Source organism: Anolis carolinensis, chromosome 4 (assembly GCF_035594765.1).
Source record: "Anolis carolinensis isolate JA03-04 chromosome 4, rAnoCar3.1.pri, whole genome shotgun sequence".
Classification (NCBI taxonomy): Eukaryota; Metazoa; Chordata; class Lepidosauria; order Squamata; family Dactyloidae; genus Anolis; species Anolis carolinensis.
This window is the reverse complement of record NC_085844.1, coordinates 95,154,310-95,176,335: the sequence shown is the minus strand read 5'-3', so window position 1 is coordinate 95,176,335 and position 22,026 is coordinate 95,154,310. Positions and strand designations below refer to the sequence as shown.

The window sequence follows — 22,026 nt, the reverse complement described above, 5'->3', positions numbered from 1 at the left end:
GCTGCCAGGTTCGAATCCCACCCAGGGAGAGCGCGGATGAGCTCCTTCTATCAGCTCCAACTCCATGCGGGGACATGAGAGAAGCCTCACACAAAACATCAAAAACAACCGGGCGTCCCCTGGGCAACTTCCTTGCAGACGGCCAATTCTCTCACTCCAGAAGCAACTCCGGTTGCTCCTGACATGAAAAAAAAGAGAGTTCCAAACTGCATTATATGGCAGTGTAGCTCCAGCCCCCCCAAAAAATATTGAAAACTGTTCTGTTTCTGCAACTATTTGCAAATTGGGGCTCATTTTGCACAAAATTTGTACATACTATTTTTTCACAAAAAAATAAAGCATTTTCTGAGCAAGGAATTATATGTGCAAATATTACACATGTAAACAAAATGATTCCAACAGACTGTTGTGTGGGAAAGGAGGTACAGATTTTATCAAAGCAAATTAGTACAGGAGAGTGTACGTTTTTATTTTACCCAGAACAGCTTCTGAAAAGATAAGACATGTGTGAATTTTATGCAGAATAAGTGTGACGATTCTCTTCATTCCAGGTTTCTTCTCATCAAGTTTTTCTGACACTCAGGAACACATTTTGCATCAATTTTCAAAGATTTTGACATCTTGAAATGTTTGATAACGTAACTGCATGCAGCAGCCTTCGTTTATATGACTCAAGCAACCCTCAGTTTAAAAAGGAATAACTAAATATGAATATACTCTTCACCACCTTTGAGAGAAAGGAGCAAGGTGAAAAATTCTGCCATGCAATGAACAGCAGCTCAACCTGGGCCTTTCCACCCCCTGCTTTTCTTCCACCCCCACTTCCAACATGTTGAGTGTTGGGAGCTGACTAGATTTGCCTTGTTGAGCCTTGTAAAACCCTGCCTTAATTATGTCAACTTCTGTGTAAGCAAAAGAGGAAGGAGCTTCAAAAGGGTCAGCAAAGGCCCTGGGGATTTTAGGCTGAGACGCCAGCAAAGAGATCCTAATCAGGTTGCAGCAATTTGGGGCTGTATTTGTCCAAGGAGCAAGGACAGCAAGCCAAATGTTCCAAGGCAGCAGGGAGGTGAAAGAGAAAGAGAGAAAGAGAGAGAAGGTCGATTCAGCTTCTCCATTCCCCTCAGAGAGTATTGGTTTTTGCAAAGGCTCCAGGCCTGGCTGCAACACCAAGGGAGCTCAGCCCAGCCCCAAACCCTGGAGAGGGAGGAAAGGAAAGAAAATGAAGTACAGGAGTAATTTGAGATAATGACTTTCTAACAGGCTTGGGCAGACCTTGGACACAAGCAATAGATGTTATCACCCAAACCCAGCATTCCTCTTTAGAAGCAGGAGTTTTCTGGGCCTTTAAAAAACATCCCTCACCCCCCTTCCCTGCTTACATTAACATTCCATCCAGGGCTGCTAAACAGAATCTTAATTAGTGCTGATACTCTTGTGCGAGGGCTTTTTCTTAACTAATGGTTGCTGTCAGGGTATCTCTCTCTTTCGTTTGGGTTCTTTGGGGGATATCGTGTTCTGCTGCAAAGCATGACTGAAATGTAATGTGTGTGCAGAAAAGGAGGAGGAAGAAAAGGGAGGTGGAAGAACTCAGATCTGCAAATGGGGGATCTCTGATCTCTTTAAGCAGAGCAGGATATTGGGACTAATAAGAATGATATTCCCTTTTTATCCTCCCTTTTTGGATTAGGATTCCTCGAACCCTCTCAGTCACTGGTAATATTGACAGGGGGGTTCTCAAAGTCACAAGTGAATCATTTTATTTTTGTGGCCCTTGGCCATAAGATCACTGCAGATGCAGACTGCAGCCAGGAAATCAGAAGACGTTTACTTCTTGGGAGGAGAGCAATGGCCAATCTGGACAAAATAGTGAAGAGCAGAGACATCACACTGGCAACGAAGGTCCCCATAGTCAAAGCAATGGTATTCCCCATAGTAACCTATGGAAGCGAGAGCTGGACCATAAGGAAGGCTGTGCAAAGGAAGATAGACACTTTTGAACTCTGGTGCTGGAGGAAAATCCTGAGAGTGCCTTGGACTGCAAGAAGATCCAACTAGTCCATCCTTCAGGAAATAATGCCCGGCTGCTCACTGGAGGGCAAAGCTAAAGTATTTTGGGCACATCATGAGGAGACAGGAAAGCTTGGAAAATATCACGATGCTGGGGAAAATGGAAGGAAAAAGGAAGAGAGGCCGACCAAGGGCAAGATGGATGGATGGTATCCTTGAAGTGACTGGGTCGACCTTGAAGGAACTGGGGGCGGTGACAGTCGACAGGGAGCTCTGGCGTGGACTGGTCCATGAGGTCACGAAGAGTCAGAGACGACTAAATGACTGAGCAGCAGCAATTTCAGGTATATTTATTAAGTCCCTTTCATTCCACTGGAATTTATATCTGAATCCATAGGCCATGAAGGGCTGTACTGTATGATGCAGAAAGTCTTGGATTCTGCAAGTTACTGCAAGTTATTTTGGCATCTCCTTATTGTTGTATGGAGAGAAAAATACAGGGCCTACCATTTGACACACACATAAACACAACCCCTAAAGCAACACCCACAAACTCTATAGGTGTTGGATCCATTGTCCACATTCATCATACTGATTGAGGATTGTGAGCACTATAGTCCACACCAGGGGAGTTTCAAATTGAGGAAGACTTCAGAAGTACAGTAGAATCTCACTTATCCAACATAAACGGGCTGGCAGAACGTTGGATAAGCAAAAATGTTGGATAATAAGGAGGGATTAAGGAAAAGCCTATTAAATGTCAAATTACATTATGATTTTACAAAGACATCATGTTTTACAACAAATTGACAGAAAGAGCAGCCCAAAACACGGTAATGTTATGTAGCAATTACTGTATTTATGAATTTAGCACCAAAACATCACAATATATTGAAAACATTGACTACAAAAGCATTGGCTACTAACACACTGACTACAAATAAAGATAGAATTGCATAAAACGAACTTACAGTAGCAACATGATCAATCCATAAAAAGTTCAATCCTTGCTGCCTAGAGAAACAGCTGTGGATCGGGGCAGGAGGCAAACTGTGTTGGATAATCCAGAATGTTGGATAAGCGAATGTTGGATAAGTGAGACTCTACTGTAGATATGAAGCATTTTGATCCCTTGACATGATTTACGTGAGTATTGTGGACATGATCTACCGGGGAAATTATTTCCTGTGAACTTCATTTCGTTCTGATGCTTACTTGAAATCCTAGAAGCAATCCTAAAACTACACCTAGCAGTAAGCCTCCTCAAACAACAGGTTTGGGTTTTAGGTAAAGAAATATAAGACTGTGCTGTTCATCTTTCTACTTGTCATCAGATGGATTTAATGGCTTACATGTCAGGATCTTGCCTAGCAGTTGCAAGTTGCTAGTTGAAATATTTATTGTTTATTTATATAAGGCACTAGCTGTGCCTGGCCAAGTGTTGCTGTGACAAAGTGTGGTGGTATGGGAAATAAAGTATTGAGGAATTGGTGGTAGTTAAGGTTATTTCCTAAAGCTTGTGAATATACAATAATTCTGGTTGTTCCTTTTTTTGTCTTTTGGGCCTGGGAGTTAGCACAGCTGGTAAATCACCGGCAGTAATAAGATCTACCAACCGAAAGGTGGCCAGTTCGAAGCCCAGTCGGGGTGAACACCCGACTGTCAAGCCCAGCTCACTGTTTACCTAAGCAGTTCGAAAACAGCTTAGAGCTGTAAGTAGAGAAATTAGGTACCGCTAATTAAGTGGGGGAGGTATTTTATGACACCATAAAAGTAAAAGACCAGAAATGCCAGTCACCATAAAGAAAGAGGAAGTCCTGATGGCTTTTAGTCATAGAGAACAGAGCAAAAGCACCCTACTGTAGCTGAATCCTCGTACAACCTCAAAGACACTGAAGCTAAACCTCAATACAACATACCTCACTTCTGCCTGTTCTGTTTGTCTGTCTGAACAGCATTGAATGTTTGCCATGTATGTGTTCTGTGATCCATCCTGAGTCCCCTTGGGGAGATAGGGCAGAATATAAATAAAGTGCTGTTGCTGTTGTTGCTGTTGTTGCTATTGTTGTTGATGATGTCTGTTGGAGGCAAGTATGAATGCTGCAATTAGCCAGAATGATTAGCACATAATGGCTTTTCAGCTTCAAAGCTTCAAATATGAGGGCCCTTCTACACAACTGTATAAAATCCACACTGAACTGGATTATATGGCCGTGTGGGCTCAAGATAATCCAGTTCAAAGCAGATATTTTGGATTATCTACCTTGGCATTCTGCGTTATATAGCTGTGTGGAAGGGACTTGAGTCTACACTGCCATATAAGCCAATTCAAATCAGATAATCTGTATTTTATAAGCAGTGTCAAAGAGGCCTAAGTGAAAGCTGCCTGTCCCCCGAGTGGCATTGTGGCTGAGGGGGTTGCTATGACATGAAGGGATGGGGTCTAGGAGGTAGGGCCTAAAGAAGACAGGGCCTTATCCTTCTGACTGGCAGCCAGAGGGAGAACGACTCTTCCTCGTCCTCTGTAATTTGGAATTTATTTTTCTAGGTTCTTTTATTGAAAGACATAGATTGGATGACTATGTCTTTTGCGGCCAAATTTGGTATGATTTGGCTCAATAGTTTTGTTGTTGGCTCCATGGGAGAAGCGCACACTACATATAGATAGATAGATAGATAGATAGATAGATAGATAGATAGATAGATAGATAGATAGATAGAGATATAGATAATGCCTCTCAGCCCATCAGGGCCTTCGAGACAATGCATGCAATGGACAAAAGCATCAAAAAAGAATACAGAGATACCTTGTTTAAATACTCCTTTAAAATAATTTAAAACGATATGAGCAGAACAATTTTAAAGCCGAAGGGTCTTGCAGAACAACACCTTTTTAATGCAGAAGAGGTGGGAGAAGCTTAACTTCCACTGGCTGGGAGTTCCACCGTCGAAGTGCTGCTACAGAGAAAGCCCTGTGAGGGATACACATCAAACCATTGGGATATGCACTGCAATAAGCTCTCTACTGAGAATTACCAATTTCAGGCAGGCTCATACCTGTGGTATCTCAGTGGGGTTGCAGTAAGACTCGCTCCAGCAGAAAACTCACCTGTAAAAATCGCCATGCTATTATTTGGCTGTCCGAATCTAATGGCATGGAACCAAACACAATAGTCATTAACTTTGCCTGTGAAAATCGAATTTAATCAAAAACAACAAACTCATTGTAAAGGGACAAAATGTTAAACACTATTCTTTAAAAGAGTGATCTCTTTTCTCATTAAGTCTACAGAAACAAACAAGTCCTTGTCTACTAACCTGCTGTTTGGCACCACTCATTATTTTGGAAATAGGTTGTTAAGATATTGCTTATAAATACCATCAACATTAAAATCACTGTAGAATCTAGACCAGTGGTTCTCAAACTGTGGGTCCCCAGGTGTTTTGGCCTATAACTCCTAGAAATCCCAGCCAGTTTACCAGCTGTTAGGATTTCTAGGAGTTGAAGGCCAAAACATCTGGGTACCCACAGGTTGAGAAGCACTGACCTAGACAAAAGGACGTAGAACATTGTTGGACAGTACAATTCTTTGTGTTATAAAGAAACAAGACCAATGAAGTTAAATCTTTTTTCTCTAGTCAAAAGTATGTATGAGAGGACAGCCTTAAGGCCACTGTTGAGTGGGACTGGATCTATATTGTCCTATATCCCTTTATCTGATCCCAGAATATCTGCTTTGAACTTGATATGAATCTAATAATAATATGGGATAAACAGATTATCTGGGATCAGATCCTGGAATGTAGAGCAATGTAAGTCTAAGTGTGTTGTGCTATATTTTTATTACCTCGGAACTTTAGTATTTATGCTACATTATTTTGCAGAGAAGCAATGTGGTGTAGTTGATTGTGTTGGACTAGGACTCAGAAGATCAGGGTTCAAATCTCGTCTCAGGCCCCTTCTGCACTGCCATATAATCCAAATTATCAAAACACATCATCTACATTATTTGCTTTGAACTGGATTATATGTGTTTATACAGCCATATAATTCAGTTCAAATAAAATAATCTGGATTTTATATGACAGTGTAGAAGGGGCCTCAGTCATGAAAGCCTTCTGAGTGGTCTTGAGCAAGTCACACTCTCTGAAACCCAGAAGATAGAAAGCATGCCAACAGAACTCTTTCATTCAGTGGAGTCAACACTTCTTTTATAGACCATCTCAAACTAGAGAGATCCAGCAAGGACTAATGCTTTGAGTATTGTAGCCAGGAGCCAAGGGTTCAAGTTGCCATCAGGCTTGGAAATCTCTTTGTTGAATTTGGGCAGGCCACACTCTCTCAGCCTCAAAGTAAGGGAAAGTAAGGGAAGGGTAACTTGAAGGCACACAACACATTACACTATGTAACAAAAAATGAAAACTGTTCTGTTCCTGGTTTGAAAGTGTTGTTTCCTGTTAAATTGCGCAGTACTTTTTGGAAAATTGCATTCCCACCCATTTGGCGATCATAACCTTTTGGAAAAGTTTAATCTTTTAGAGAAGAGTCAAAAACCTGTTTGAGTAGAATCTTCTCATATGGTATTCAACCAGATGTAGTATGTAAGGCAATGTCTTCAGTTGTTAGCTTGAACATATTTCTGATTTGTTAGGAAAACAGAGATTTTCCAGTGCATAAAACAGCAGAGTTTCAGAAGAGTTTTTCAATGCCTAAAATACATATCTACTCTCCCATAAAACAACTAGTTTTATATCATGCACTCAAGAGACAAAAATGAAGTAGGCTTTGATAAAATAACATATTTGGTTTACTCACAACCTTCATGTGTTCAGCTTATCAGTCCAGTTTCAGATATGTTTGAGATAGTTTCTCTGTGCAGGTGGTACAGGGCATCTTTCTTACAAACCTCAAGCAAGCATGTGTTGGTCTGAGCAGTCCCAAAGTCTAAGAAGAATCTAAAATGGAGTCTGAGGTCTGAGCAGTCTCAGATCAGATCATGTGGTCTGCAGTCCCTCCCATAACCTCTCAGGAAACATAGAGCAAAAGAAGCTGCATATATATATATATATATATATATATATATATATATATATATATATATACACACACACACACACATACAAAACAGTAAACAAACAAAATCATAGATTAACACATTACTAGAGGAGGCTTGAAGAATGTTGTATGTAAATTTACAACAGTACTTACTTTGAAAGTAGATGTTGTACTCCAGAAACTTCATTTTTGTGGCTGCAATGAACTACGTTGAATAGGTTGAGACTCTCTGAGATATTCATTGAAAAACTATAGCAAATTTTTTGCAGTTTAATAAACTTTTCCATGTATTTATGATAGAACCAATTAGGAAATGACATTTATAACCCAGGAACAAGCAATAGTATGACAGGGTTGCTGCGATTTTTCCGGGCTGTATGGACATGTTCTAGAAGCATTCTCTCCTGACATTTCACCCACATCTATGGCAGGCATCCTCAGAGGTTGTGAGGTTTGTTGAAAACTAGTCAAGTGGGGTTTATATATCTGTAGAATGTCCAAAGTGGGAGAAAGAACTCTTGTCTGCTTGAGGCAGGTGTGAATGTTGCTATTGATCACCTTCATTAGCATTGAATAGCCTTGCAGCTTCTAAGTTTGGCTGCTTCCTGCCTGGGGGAATCCTTTGTTGAGTGGTGTTAGCTGGCCCTGATTGTTTTTTGTCTTGAATTCCCCTGTTTTTGAATGTTGTTCTTTATGTACTGTCCTGATTTAAGAGATTTTTAATACCAGTAGCCAGATTTTGTTTATTCTCATGGTTTCCTCCTGTCTGTTGAAAATGTCCACATGTTTGTGGATGTCAATGACTTCTTTGTGTAGTCTGACCTGGTGGCTGTTAGAGTGGTCCAGCATTTCTGTATTCTCAAATAATATGCTGTGTCCAGGTTGGTTCATAAAGTGCTCTGCTATGGCTGACTTCTCAGGTTGAGTTAGTCTGCAGTGCCTTTCATGTTCCTTGACTCATGTTTGGGCAATGCATTTGGCGGTCCCTAGACTTGTCCACAGCTGCATGGTATATGGTAGACTCCTGCAGGGGTGAAAGGATCCCTCTTGCCCTTTGTTAAATGTAGTATTTGTTGGATTTTCTTTGTGGGTCTGTAGATAGTTTGTAGGTTTGTAGGTTCTTCATCAGCTTCCCTATGCGGTCAGTGGTTCCCTTGATATATGGTAAGAACACTTTTCCTCTGGGGGAATCGTTGTCTTTACTCTCTGTGGCTTCTTCTTGGTCTTGCAGCTCTTCTGATGTCTATAGTGGAGTATCCATTGGCCTGCAGAGCCCAGTTGAGGTGCTTCCATTCATCTTGGTTGAGGTGGGGTTTGCATATTCTTTTTGCATGGTTTGCCAGGGCTTTGATTGTGCTTCTTTTTTGACTTGGGTGATGGTTGGAGTTTTTATGTAGATATCTATCTCTGTAAGTTTTCTGTAAACTGTGTAGCCCAATTGTTGATTGGGTTTACAGATGACGAAGACATCTAAAAAAGGCAGTTTTCCTTCATTTTCTTTTTCCACATGGATGTTTGGGTGGATGCTGTTGAAATGGTCCAGGAACTTATTTAGTTCTTTTTTTCCATGGCTCCAAATGGTGAAGGTGTCATCCACATATCTGAACCATATAGTGCAGTGATTCTCAACCTGGGGTCCCCAGATGTTTTTGGCCTACAACTCCCAGAAATCCCAGCCAGTTTACCAGCAGTTAGGATTCTGGGAATTGAAGGCCAAAAACATCTGGGGACCCCAGGCCGAGAACCACTGATATAGTGGGCTCTTTTGTTGCTGTTTCCAGGGCTTGTTTTTCAAAGAGTTCCATGTAGAAATGTGTTATGACCAGGCTGAGAGGGCTCCCCATGGCTACTCCATCTTTCTGCTCATAACATTCATTCTCCCAGGAAGGATACAGCCAAGCTTAGAAGCTGCAAGGCTAATCTTTTGTTTTGCAAAGCTTTCTACTATATGTTTTATTTGAATGGAGTTATAATACATCTTGAGATGTGGAAGTCCAAGACCTCCTTCTTTCTATGGTTTATACCATAAGCTTTTATTTATTCTAGCTTTTTTTATTCCCATTATAATATAGATTTAAGATGCTTTGCCAGCATGTTAGCCCCTCCCCCCAAGGACTAGCTGCCACTCTGGGGCCAGAGTGAAGAAGGGCGGCCAGGAAGACACCATTCCACCATGTCTCCTGTGTCAATATAACAATATAATACTATATAATACTAATATTATGCTATACTAATTATATAATATATTGTATATACAATAGAGTCTCGCTTATCCAAGCTCCGCTTATCCAAGGTTCTGGATTATCCAAGCCATTTTTGTAGTCAATATTTTCAATATATCATAATATTTTGGTGCTAAATTCATAAATACAGTAATTACAACATAACATTACTGCGCATTGAACTACTTTTTCTGTAAAATTTGTTGTATAACATGATTATTTGGTGCTTAATTTGTAAAATCATTACCTAATTTGATGTTTAATAGGCTTTTCCTTAATCCCTCCTTATTATCCAAGATATTCGCTTATCTAAGGTTCTGCCAGCCCATTTAGCTTGGATAAGTGAGACTCTACTGTACATATAATATTGATAATAATATTATAAGGTAATGCAATATAATAATAATAATACACTATTATAATTATATATTATATATTACATATACTATTACTAATAATATTGCAATATAGTGGTATAGTACAATATACAGTAGAGTCTCGCTTATCCAATGTAAATGGGCCGGCAGAGTGTTGGATAAGCGAATATGTTGGATAATAAGGAGAGATCAGGGAAAAGCCTATTAAACATCAAATTACATTATGATTTTACAAATTAAGCACCAAAACATCATGTTATACAACAAATTTTACAGAAAAAAGTAGTTCAATACACTACTATGTAGTAATTACTGCATTTACGAATTTAGCACCAAAATATCACGATGTATTGAAAACATTTACTACAAAAATGCGTTGGATAATCCAGAATGTTGGATAAGTGAGACTCTACTGTATAACGCTTATTCTGTACTATGCTAATAATATAATATATTGTATGTACATATAACTTGTATGCCGCCCTGAGCCCTCTTTAGGGTGAGAAGGGCGGGATATAAATGTTGCAAATACAGTAGAGTCTCACTTATCCAACGTTCTGGATTATCCAACGCATTTTTGTAGTCAATGTTTTCAATACATCGTGATATTTTGGTGCTAAATTCATAAATACAGTAATTACTACATAGCATTACTGTGTATTGAACTACTTTTTCTGTCCAATTTGTTGTATAACATGATGTTTTGGTGCTTAATTTGTAAAATCATAACCTAATTTGATGTTTAATAGGCTTTTTCTTAATCCTTATTATCCAACATATTCGCTTATCCAACATTCTGCCGGGCCGTTTATGTTGGATAAGTGAGACTCTACTGTAAATAGATAATAAATAAATAATCAAGGTGATCAATTGCAACATTCACACCTGTCTCAAATAGACAAAGAGTTCTTTATCCCACCCTGGACTTTCCCCACATATATAAACCCCACTTGCTTGGTTTCCCACAAACCTCACAACCTCTGAAGATGCCTGCCATAGATGTGGGTGAAATGTCATGAGAGAATGCTTCTAGAACATGTCCATTCAGCCCTGAAAACTCACAGCAGCCCAGTGCATCCGGACATGAAAGCCTTTGACAACACAATAATGTTATTAATATTTAAATTAATAATAAAGCCACCTCCAAACTGAAGAAAGGTGGCATATATTTGTTTGTTTAGGAAGAAGGCAAAAGGGCCCCAAGCTGGATTGGGGTACTTCAGATCACTGTTGTTTCAGCACAGAATCCCCTCTCTCTGCTTCCATAAAACAGCAATTGTTCCCCAAAGAGTTCCCCCCCATCAAACTCCAAGTGAGATAATGGGGCCAAGTTGGCTGGTGCAGTAATGAGTCCAAGCCCGCCCCGCGACCATTTAATTGCTCCTTTTTAAACCTGTTATTAGGATGTTAACTGGCGAAGTATATATTGCTGGCTTTTATTGCCTTGATGTGACAAATTAAAAGCTACCCTTCTGAAAAGCGGTATTCATGGGTGAGCCAGGGACGCGGGGCGGGGGGGGGGGGGGGGGGCAGAGCTGTCAGGCTGAATTAATGGAGGGGGAAACTTGCGTTTTGCCCTGCAAAGCAAAGCCCTCCGCGATTCCGGAAAAGGCTTTGGCCACACTAGACTTCTCTTCTCTCTCTCGCTTTCTGTTGGAGAGTCTGGATGCTCTGCATTCCGTTGATGCGCCGAGTTCTTCATCGCGCTCATTGACAGTCTCCCGCCTGCTTCCTCGTTGCTATTCCAAGGCCGGTGAGCTGCACACGCGTGGGTTTCTCGCATTCAGATGTCAACCCTGAGGAATCCAATGGATGGAAGTCGTGTCTCTGCAGCCCACGATTGTGGAATATGCGAAGGAGATAGACCACCGTTGGAAAACCATCAAATGCGCACTTTTGGGGGGGGGGGGGTAGTTAAAGAGACATAAAATTTGCTGTATATAGTATATTTCAGATTTCAATTAAAGACTTTCTGTATACTGGGTTGCTGTGAGATTTCCGGGCTGTATGGCCATGTTCCAGAAACATTCTTTCCTGACATTTCGCCCACATCTATGGCAGGCATCCTCAGGGGCTGTGAGATTTGTTGGAAACTAGGCAAGTGGAGTTTATATATCTGTGGAATAATGTCCAGGGTGGGAGAAAGAACTCTTGTCTCTTTGAGGCAAGTGTGAAAGTTGCAATTGGCCACCTTGATTAGCATTGAATAGCGTGGCTGCTTCCTGCCTGAGATTTCTGAGCTGTATGGCCATGTTCCAGAAACATTCTTTCCTGACATTTCGCCCACATCTATGGCAGACATCCTCAGAGGTTGTGAGATTTGTTGGAAACTAGGCAAGTGGAGTTTACCCATCTGTGGAATAATGTCCAGAGTGGAAGAAAGAACTCTTGTCTCTTTGAGGCAAGTGTCAAAGTTGCAATTGGCCACCTTGATTAGCATTGAATAGCGTGGCTGCTTCCTGCCTGAGATTTCCGGGCTGTATGGCCATGTTCCAGAAACATTCTTTCCTGACATTTCGCCCACATCTATGGCAGGCATCCTCAGAGGTTGTGAGATTGGTTGGAAACTAGGCAAGTGGAATTTATATATCTGTGGAATAATGTCCAGAGTGGAAGAAAGAACTCTTGTCTCTTTGAGGCAAGTGTGAAAGTTGCAATTGGCCACCTTGATTAGCATTGAATAGCGTGGCTGCTTCCTGCCTGAGATTTCCGGGCTGTATGGCCATGTGCCAGAAACATTCTTTCCTGACATTTCGCCCACATCTATGGCAGGCATCCTCAGGGGCTGTGAGATTTGTTGGAAACTAGGCAAGTGGAGTTTATATATCTGTGAAATAATGTCCAGGGTGGGAGAAAGAACTCTTGTCTCTTTGAGGCAAGTGTGAAAGTTGTAATTGGCCACCTTGATTAGCATTGAATAGCGTGGCTGCTTCCTGCCTGAGATTTCCGGGCTGTATGGCCATGTGCCAGAAACATTCTTTCCTGACATTTCGCCCACATCTATGGCAGGCATCTTCAGACGTTGTGAGATTTGTTGGAAACAAGGCAAGTGGAGTTTATATATCTGTGGAATAATGTCCAGGGTGGGAGAAAGAACTCTTGTCTCTTTGAGGCAAGTGTGAATGTTGCAATTGGCCACCTTGATTAGCATTGAATAGCGTGGCTGCTTCCTGCCTGAGATTTCTGGGCTGTATGGCCATGTTCCAGAAACATTCTTTCCTGACATTTCGCCCACATCTATGGCAGGCATCCTCAGGGGCTGTGAGATTTGTTGGAAACTAGGCAAGTGGAGTTTATATATCTGTGGAATAATGTCCAGGGTGGGAGAAAGAACTCTTGTCTCTTTGAGGCAAGTGTGAAAGTTGCAATTGGCCACCTTGATTAGCATTGAATAGCGTGGCTGCTTCCTGCCTGAGATTTCTGAGCTGTATGGCCATGTTCCAGAAACATTCTTTCCTGACATTTCGCCCACATCTATGGCAGGCATCCTCAGAGGTTGTGAGATTTGTTGGAAACTAGGCAAGTGGAATTTATATATCTGTGGAATAATGTCCAGAGTGGAAGAAAGAACTCTTGTCTCTTTGAGGCAAGTGTGAAAGTTGCAATTGGCCACCTTGATTAGCATTGAATAGCGTGGCTGCTTCCTGCCTGAGATTTCCGGGCTGTATGGCCATGTGCCAGAAACATTCTTTCCTGACATTTCGCCCACATCTATGGCAGGCATCCTCAGAGGTTGTGAGATTTCTTGGAAACTAGGCAAGTGGAATTTATATATCTGTGGAATAATGTCCAGAGTGGAAGAAAGAACTCTTGTCTCTTTGAGGCAAGTGTGAAAGTTGCAATTGGCCACCTTGATTAGCATTGAATAGCGTGGCTGCTTCCTGCCTGAGATTTCCGGGCTGTATGGCCATGTGCCAGAAACATTCTTTCCTGACATTTCGCCCACATCTATGGCAGGCATCCTCAGAGGTTGTGAGATTTGTTGGAAACTAGGCAAGTGGAATTTATATATCTGTGGAATAATGTCCAGAGTGGAAGAAAGAACTCTTGTCTCTTTGAGGCAAGTGTGAAAGTTGCAATTGGCCACCTTGATTAGCATTGAATAGCGTGGCTGCTTCCTGCCTGAGATTTCCGGGCTGTATGGCCATGTGCCAGAAACATTCTTTCCTGACATTTCGCCCACATCTATGGCAGACATCCTCAGAGGTTGTGAGATTTGTTGGAAACTAGGCAAGTGGAGTTTACACATCTGTGGAATAATGTCCAGAGTGGGAGAAAGAACTCTTGTCTCTTTGAGGCAAGTGTGAAATTTGCAATTGGCCACCTTGATTAGCATTGAATAGCGTGGCTGCTTCCTGCCTGAGATTTCTGAGCTGTATGGCCATGTTCCAGAAACATTTTTTCCTGACATTTCGCCCACATCTATGGCAGGCATCCTCAGGGGCTGTGAGATTTGTTGGAAACTAGGCAAGTGGAGTTTATATATCTGTGGAATAATGTCCAGGGTGGGAGAAAGAACTCTTGTCTCTTTGAGGCAAGTGTGAAAGTTGCAATTGGCCACCTTGATTAGCATTGAATAGCGTGGCTGCTTCCTGCCTGAGATTTCTGAGCTGTATGGCCATGTTCCAGAAACATTCTTTCCTGACATTTCGCCCACATCTATGGCAGACATCCTCAGAGGTTGTGAGATTTGTTGGAAACTAGGCAAGTGGAGTTTACCCATCTGTGGAATAATGTCCAGAGTGGGAGAAAGAACTCTTGTCTCTTTGAGGCAAGTGTGAAATTTGCAATTGGCCACCTTGATTAGCATTGAATAGCGTGGCTGCTTCCTGCCTGAGATTTCTGGGCTGTATGGCCATGTTCCAGAAACATTCTTTCCTGACATTTCGCCCACATCTATGGCAGGCATCCTCAGAGGTTGTGAGATTTGTTGGAAACTAGGCAAGTGGAGTTTATATATCTGTGGAACAATGTCCAGGGTGGGAGAAAGAACTCTTGTCTCTTTGAGGCAAGTGTGAATTTGCAATTGGCCACCTTGATTAGCATTGAATAGCGTGGCTGCTTCCTGCCTGGGGGAATCCTTTGTTGAGAGGTGTTAACAGGCCCTGTTTGTATCATGTTTGATTCCCCTGATTTCTGAGTGTTGTTCTTTATTTACTGTCCTGATTTTAGAGTTTTATAATACTGGTAGCCAGATTTTGTTCATTTTCATGGTTTTCTCCTTTCTATTGAAATTCTCCACATGCTTGTGGATTTCAATGGCTTCTCTGAGTAGTCTCGGTCCTAACGCCTCCCAGCAAAGGATTTCCCCAGGCAGGAATCAGCCAGGTTTTGAAGCTGCAAGGCCATTCCATGCCAATCAAAGTGATTAATTGCCACGTTCACACTTGCCTCAAACAGACAAAGGTTCTTTCTCCCACCCTGGAGTTGTAGGCCAAAACACCCGGGGACGCACAGGTTGAGAACCACTGGGGCCCTAAGTGTTGTCGAAAGTTTTCAGGGCTGTATGGCCATGTACCAGAATTATTCTCTCCTGAGTTTTGCCCACATCTATGGCAGGCATCCTCAGAGGTTGTGAGGTGCTGGAAACTAGGCAAGTGGGTTGGAGAAAGAACTTTGTCTGCCTGAGGCATGTGTGAATGTTGGGTTATCTAAGCAATCATGCATGCATTTTCAATGTGGGATGGTTTATGTAGTTAGTTATGTCTGTTGCTTAGTAACCTGAGCCAAGCTGCATTTCAGAGTTGATGACACCGTTTAAGGTTTTGCATATGAAATGGGAAATGGGTGTATCCTTTCTGGGGACACATAGGAAGTGATGTACAGATGCCTCTTCCTGTCTCTTCCTCTTTGCTCCTGACCATGCCATGCTGATGTTCCTGTCTGTTAAGAGATATGTAGTTTCCTGAACTGTTTTTCTTTGGAACTAAGATGTTTTTGCCTGTATGACCATCATCATACAAGATTGTGAGTAAACATATTTTTGCTATTTTATTTGTTGTCTCTGATGTTTATTTTATGCGCATGACTTTTTAAAGGGAAAGGGAGGCTGGATATTTTGTCTTATTGTTTAATTTCTTTTTACCTCTGCTCACATAAACCCCTAGTCTTCTGCGTTTTTACTGCTCTGCACGAATGTTTAACCATATTGGAATCATAATCTTAACAGGTTATGAAAATATATTCCTATTAGTGAACTCCTACCACAGCACCACACATACGATGTCATGGGCATCACTGAAACCTGGTGGGATGACTCCCATCACTGGAATTTAACCATTGAGGGCTATAACCTCTTTCACAGAAATAGAACAAAGGGGAGAGAAGGGGGAGTAGCTTTATATGTCAAAAACAGTTACGTTGCAGAAGAAATGCAAGACTGTAATCCGGGAAACCAGCTTGAAAGCATCTGGATAAGAATCAAGGGAACCGGGACTCAAAAAGATCTTGTCGTGGGTGTCTACTACAGACCTCCGAGTCAGGATGAAGGACTTGATGAAGCCTTCTGTCAACAGCTGACCAAACAGGCACAAAGAAGAGATATAGTAGTCATGGGCGATTTCAATTATCCCGATATCTGCTGGAAAACAAACTCAGCCAAGAGTACAAAGTCCAACAAATTCCTCACTTGCCTTGCAGATAATTTTATGGTCCAGAAGGTAGAAGAGGCAACAAGGGGATCAGCAACTCTTGATCTAATCTTAACAAATGTGGAAGACCTGATCAATACAGTTGAAGTGGTTGGATCCTTAGGGGCAAGTGACCATGTGCTCCTGCAGTTTGCAATACAAAGGAATGCTGAAACTAAGACAAGTCAAACACGCATTCTGGACTTTAAGAGAGCTGACTTCCAAAAAATGAAGGAATTACTGAGCGGCATTCCATGGACGCCAATATTAAAAAACAAGGGAGTTAAGGATGGATGGGAGTTTTTCAAAAGTGAAATACTCAAGGCGCAAATGCAAACAGTGCCAACAAAGAAGAAAAATAAGACAAGTGCAAAGAAGCCAGAATGGATGTCCAAAGAACTTCTAACTGAGCTAAAGCTCAAAAGTGACATGCACAAGAAGTGGAAAAGGGGAGAAATCACCAAAGAAGAATTCAAACGTATAGCCAACACCTGTAGGGAAAAGGTTCGCAAGGCTAAAGCGCAAAATGAGCTCAGGCTTGCCAGGGACATAAAAAACAACAAAAAAGGCTTTTTTGCTTACGTTGGTAGAAAAAGGAAGAAAAAGGAGGCGATAGGGCCATTGCAAGGAGAAGATGGGGTGATGGTGACAGGGGACAGGGAAAAGGCAGAACTACTTAATGCCTTCTTTGCCTCGGTCTTCTCAGAAAAAGAAAGCCATCTTCAACCTCAGCAACACGGAATGGACGAAGGATTGGGGGAAATCCAACCCCAAATAGGGAAACAAGTTGTCCAGGAACACTTGGCCTCTCTAAACGAATTCAAGTCCCCAGGGCCAGATCAGCTACACCCAAGAGTACTGAAGGAACTAGCAGAAGTTATTTCAGAACCACTGGCAATTATCTTCGAGAGTTCTTGGAGAACAGGAGAAGTCCCAGCAGATTGGAGGAGGGCGAATGTGGTCCCTATCTTCAAGAAGGGAAAAAAGAACGACCCAAACAATTACCGTCCGGTCAGCCTCACATCAATACCAGGCAAAATTCTGGAAAAGATCATTAAGGAAGTGGTCTGCGAACACTTAGAAACAAATGCGGTCATTGCTAATAGTCAACACGGATTTACCAAAAACAAGTCATGCCAGACTAATCTGATCTCTTTTTTCGATAGAGTACGAGTTGGGTCGATACAGGGAATGCTGTGGATGTAGCGTACCTGGATTTCAGTAAGGCCTTCGACAAAGTCCCCCACGACCTTCTGGCAAACAAACTAGTAAAATGTGGGCTAGACAAAACTACGGTTAGGTGGATCTGTAATTGGCTAAGCGAACGAACCCAAAGGGTGCTCACCAATGCGTCGTCTTCATCATGGAAAGAAGTGACAAGTGGAGTGCCGCAGGGCTCCGTCCTGGGCCCGGTTCTGTTCAACATCTTTATTAACGACTTAGATGAAGGGTTAGAAGGCACGATCATCAAGTTTGCAGACGACACAAAACTGGGAGGGATAGCTAACACTCCAGAAGACAGGAGCAGAATTCAAAACGATCTTGACAGACTAGAGAGATGGGCCAAAACTAACAAAATGAAGTTCAACAGGGACAAATGCAAGATACTTTACTTCGGCAGAAAAAATGGAAATCAAAGATACAGAATGGGGGACGCCTGGCTTGACAGCAGTGTGTGCGAAAAAGACCTTGGAGTCCTCGTGGACAACAAGTTAAACATGAGCCAACAATGTGATGCGGATGCTAAAAAAGCCAATGGGATTCTGGCCTGCATCAATAGGGGAATAGCGTCTAGATCCAGGGAAGTTATGCTCCCCCTCTATTCTGCCTTGGTCAGACCACACCTGGAATACTGTGTCCAATTTTGGGCACCACAGTTGAAGGGAGATGTTGACAAGCTGGAAAGCGTCCAGAGGAGGGCGACTAAAATGATTAAGGGTCTGGAGAACAAGCCCTATGAGGAGCGGCTTAAAGAGCTGGGCATGTTTAGCCTGCAGAAGAGAAGGCTGAGAGGAGACATGATAGCCATGTACAAATATGTGAGGGGAAGTCATAGGGAGGAGGGAGCAAGCTTGTTTTCTGCTGCCCTGCAGACTAGGACACGGAACAATGGCTTCAAACTACAGGAAAGGAGATTCCACCTGAACATCAGGAAGAACTTCCTCACTGTGAGAGCTGTTCGACAGTGGAACTCTCTCCCCGGGGCCGTGGTGGAGGCTCCTTCCTTGGAGGCTTTTAAGCAGAGGCTGGATGGCCATCTGTCGGGGGTGCTTTGAATGCGATTTCCTGCTTCTTAGCAGGGGGTTGGACTAGATGGCCCATGTGGTCTCTTCCAACTCTACTATTCTATGATTCTATGATTCTATGGTGCAACTGGCCACTTTGATTAGCATTTAATGGCCTTGCAGTATTTTTTTAAAAACTCTAAAATCAGGACAGAAAATAAAGAACAACTCAGAAAACAGTGGAATTCTAGACAGGAAATAGTCAAGACCAGCTAACACCTCCCAACAAAGGATTCCCCCAGGCAGGAAGCAGCCAGAATTTGAAGCTGCAATACTAATCAAAATGACCAATTGCACCATTCACACTTGCCTCCAACAGATAAGAGCACTTTCTCCCACCCTGGACCTTCCACAGATATCTAAACCCTACTTGCCTAGTTTCCAACAAACCTCACAACCCCTGAGGATGCCTGCCATAGATGTGGGTGAAACGTCTGGAACATGGCCATACAGCCCGGAAAACTCACAGTAATCCACTGCCTACGTGATTTGAAAAATGCGTCGATGTGAAATCCAATGGACCAATCACTCTGTGATTTAAGACACTCATTTTGGTATTAGATACGTATTAGATTGAGGTTTCAGGAGGAGTGTCTTTAGCCTGACAGATTCTCTTCGTATGCGACCAAAGCAAAATCTTTTAGACGCTTTGCATCGATACCAAGTCGCAGATCGGGACGACTCTCAAGCCAGTCAACTAGAATCCGCTTCCCGCCTTGAGTCTAATTGGTTTGCAACAGATCATCCGGGGTGCTAAGCAATATTCCCGCTTGCAGCCAGGAAGTAAGGAAAAGACCTCACAACCTGTAAGGATGCCTGCCATAGATGTGGGCGAAACGTCAGGAGAGAATACTTCTGGAACATGGCCATACAGCTCGGAAAACATACAACCACCTCAAGGAAAAGACCCAAGACAAGTGGTCTTTAAAACAAACCCTGCCCTCCCTTCTTGATTCGTGAGTCTTGCTGAGCACAAGGTCTCATTCCGGCAGCCCTTCTTTGGCTTCTGACGTGTGAGTTTGAACTGCATTAAATGGGTTTACACTGACCATCGAATGCATTCTTTGCTAGTGTTGAGCCAATCTAGGAGAGACAATACAGTAATGCATTCACTCGGATTGAAAACTGTTTGCCAAAGGCCTGCTTGACCCCTTTTCCCATCTCCGTCTGGACCCACCTTTGCGAGGGTCAATTTTCGTATGTTCACATTTGAATCCTTGGAGCCCCCGTGGCGCAATGGGTTAAACCCATGTGCCGGCAAGACTGCTGACCGAAAGGTCGGTAGTTCGATTCCGGGGAACCCTGTCTGTCAGTTCAAGCTCCTCATATGCGGACATGAGAGAAGCCTCTCACAGGATGGTGAAACATCAAACATCTGGGCGTCCCCCTGGGTAACGTCCTTGCAGACGGCCAATTCCCGCATACCAGAAGCGAACTCAACACGAAATGTCGTGGAAAAATAACATTTCCCCGAAAAAGATGATGGTGATAATTCCACAATGAAGGGAGGAGGAGGAGGGGGAGGGTTGCTGGGCGTTACAAAATAACGGTTTCTTGGGGAAAATTGAACGTAGATCTTGAAAGGCAAAGGAGGAAGATACTCATAATCTTGGAAATGTTTTTTTTAAAACCGATTACCACAGGGCCTCAAAACCTTAAATAATAATAATAATAATAAGTGGTAGTAATTATTATTATTAATAATATTAATAATTATTAATAATAACAATAATAATAATTAATAACAATTAGTATTACTAATAATTGATAATAAATTGTTATTAATAATTATAACTTATAATTAATTGCTAATAATAATAATTAAATATTAATCATTATTGTTAGCAATTAATTATTAGAAATAATAAGTATTAGGTAAGATAAAGGTAAAGATTTTCCCCTGACATTAAGTCTAGTCGTGTCCGACTCTGGGGTTTGGTGCTCATCTCCATTTCTAAGTTGTCCGTAAACACCTCCAAGGTCATGTAATAATTATTAATAACCTATTATTAACAATTATTAGTAATACCCATTATTATTAATAGACAAATATTACCAACAATTATTAGTAATTATTAATGCTAATTGTTATTAATGCTAATTATTATTAATTATTAATAATAATTAATTATTAATTATTATTAATAATAATTAATAATTAATAATAACAATGCGTATTGTGTTATGGTTATTAACTCAGCGGATCAGAGTCACAGGATTGGGCTACCCGTCTCAGGATAACTCACTCTCCCCGCCTTCTTCCTGGTTTCTTGAAATTCAAGCATTTCTCGGCGGTATATCTAACAATCCCGACGCCATCCGTTACAGTAATTTCGAAGGTGGAGAGGAAAAAGGTGGAAAGAGGAGAAGCGGGTGAGAAGGAGAGGAGTGCGGACTCCCCAAAGGTCTGCCCGGAGAAAGGGAAGAAGGAACGGAGGAGGAAGAGGACAGCCCTGACATCCTAATGAAATCAACGCGGAATCTATTACACCAGAGGATTAGCTAATTACCAGATCAGAGAGAGAGGCAGAGAGAGGAAGAGGGGAAAATAAATAAATATGCCTTTAAGTAACCGAAAGTAATTATAACCCCATTGTTGACGCTAACGATTAATAATTGATTGGGTGTTCTACACATTGAAATGTCAGTTTATTCGCCTTTGAATGCGCATATGGCTATTTCTGTTCTGGAGGGCGGGAGCGAGAAATTCCCTCAGCCGGGTCCTAAATAATACGGTCCTTGGAGAGATAGATCCTCGGACTGAAAGGGCGGACATCTTGGATCTCGAAGCCCTTATTATATTTGATCCAGAAGCCTCGTTTGATCGGAAGACGAGAGTGTAATAATCTGCATGGCGAAATCAACGCAGTTTGACTTCCTCTTGACTGCCCTGGTTCAGTGCTATGGAATCTTGAGAGTTGCAGTTGGTGAGCGAAGCCTAGAGACTTCAGGATTCCATAACATTAAGTCTCGAAAGTTAAAGTGGGGACCAACTGCCTTCAGTGGCCTAGGGGATAAAAGCCTCGTGACTTGAAGGTTGGGTTGCTGACCTGAAGGCTGCCAGGTTCGAATCCCACCCGAGGAGAGTGCGGATGAGCTCCCTCTATCAGCTCCAGCTCCATGTGGGGACATGAGAGAAGCCTCCCACAAGGATGGTAAAAACATCAAAACATCTGGGCGTCCCCTGGGCAACGTCCTTGCAGACAGCCAATTCTCTCACTCCAGAAGCAACTCGAGTTGCTCTTGACACGAGAAAAAAAACTGCCTTAATTCCGCAGCGTAGATAATGCACCCCGAGATCTAAGTTGCACTGGATGGTAAGACGGCGAGTTTGTGATTCCTTCAAAGCTATATTTTGCATAGTCAAACCATGATGTGAGGAGAGATGATGATGTGGTCTTAGGAAGCAGGTTGGCCGACCCTCTGCTGAAGCCTGTTGGAAATAGCAAC

At 42.2% G+C, this 22,026-nt stretch overlaps 1 long non-coding RNA gene across 1 annotated transcript; it reads right to left on the bottom strand.

Moving 5' to 3' along the window:
* Nucleotides 1-406: 406 nt before the first annotated feature.
* LOC134299021 (uncharacterized) lies at nucleotides 407-9,628 on the bottom strand. Its single transcript, XR_010006182.1, has 2 exons — nucleotides 5,065-9,628; nucleotides 407-4,979 (listed from the first exon to the last, which is right to left on the bottom strand). It is a non-coding gene; the product is annotated as an uncharacterized LOC134299021 (long non-coding RNA).
* Nucleotides 9,629-22,026: the final 12,398 nt, after the last annotated feature.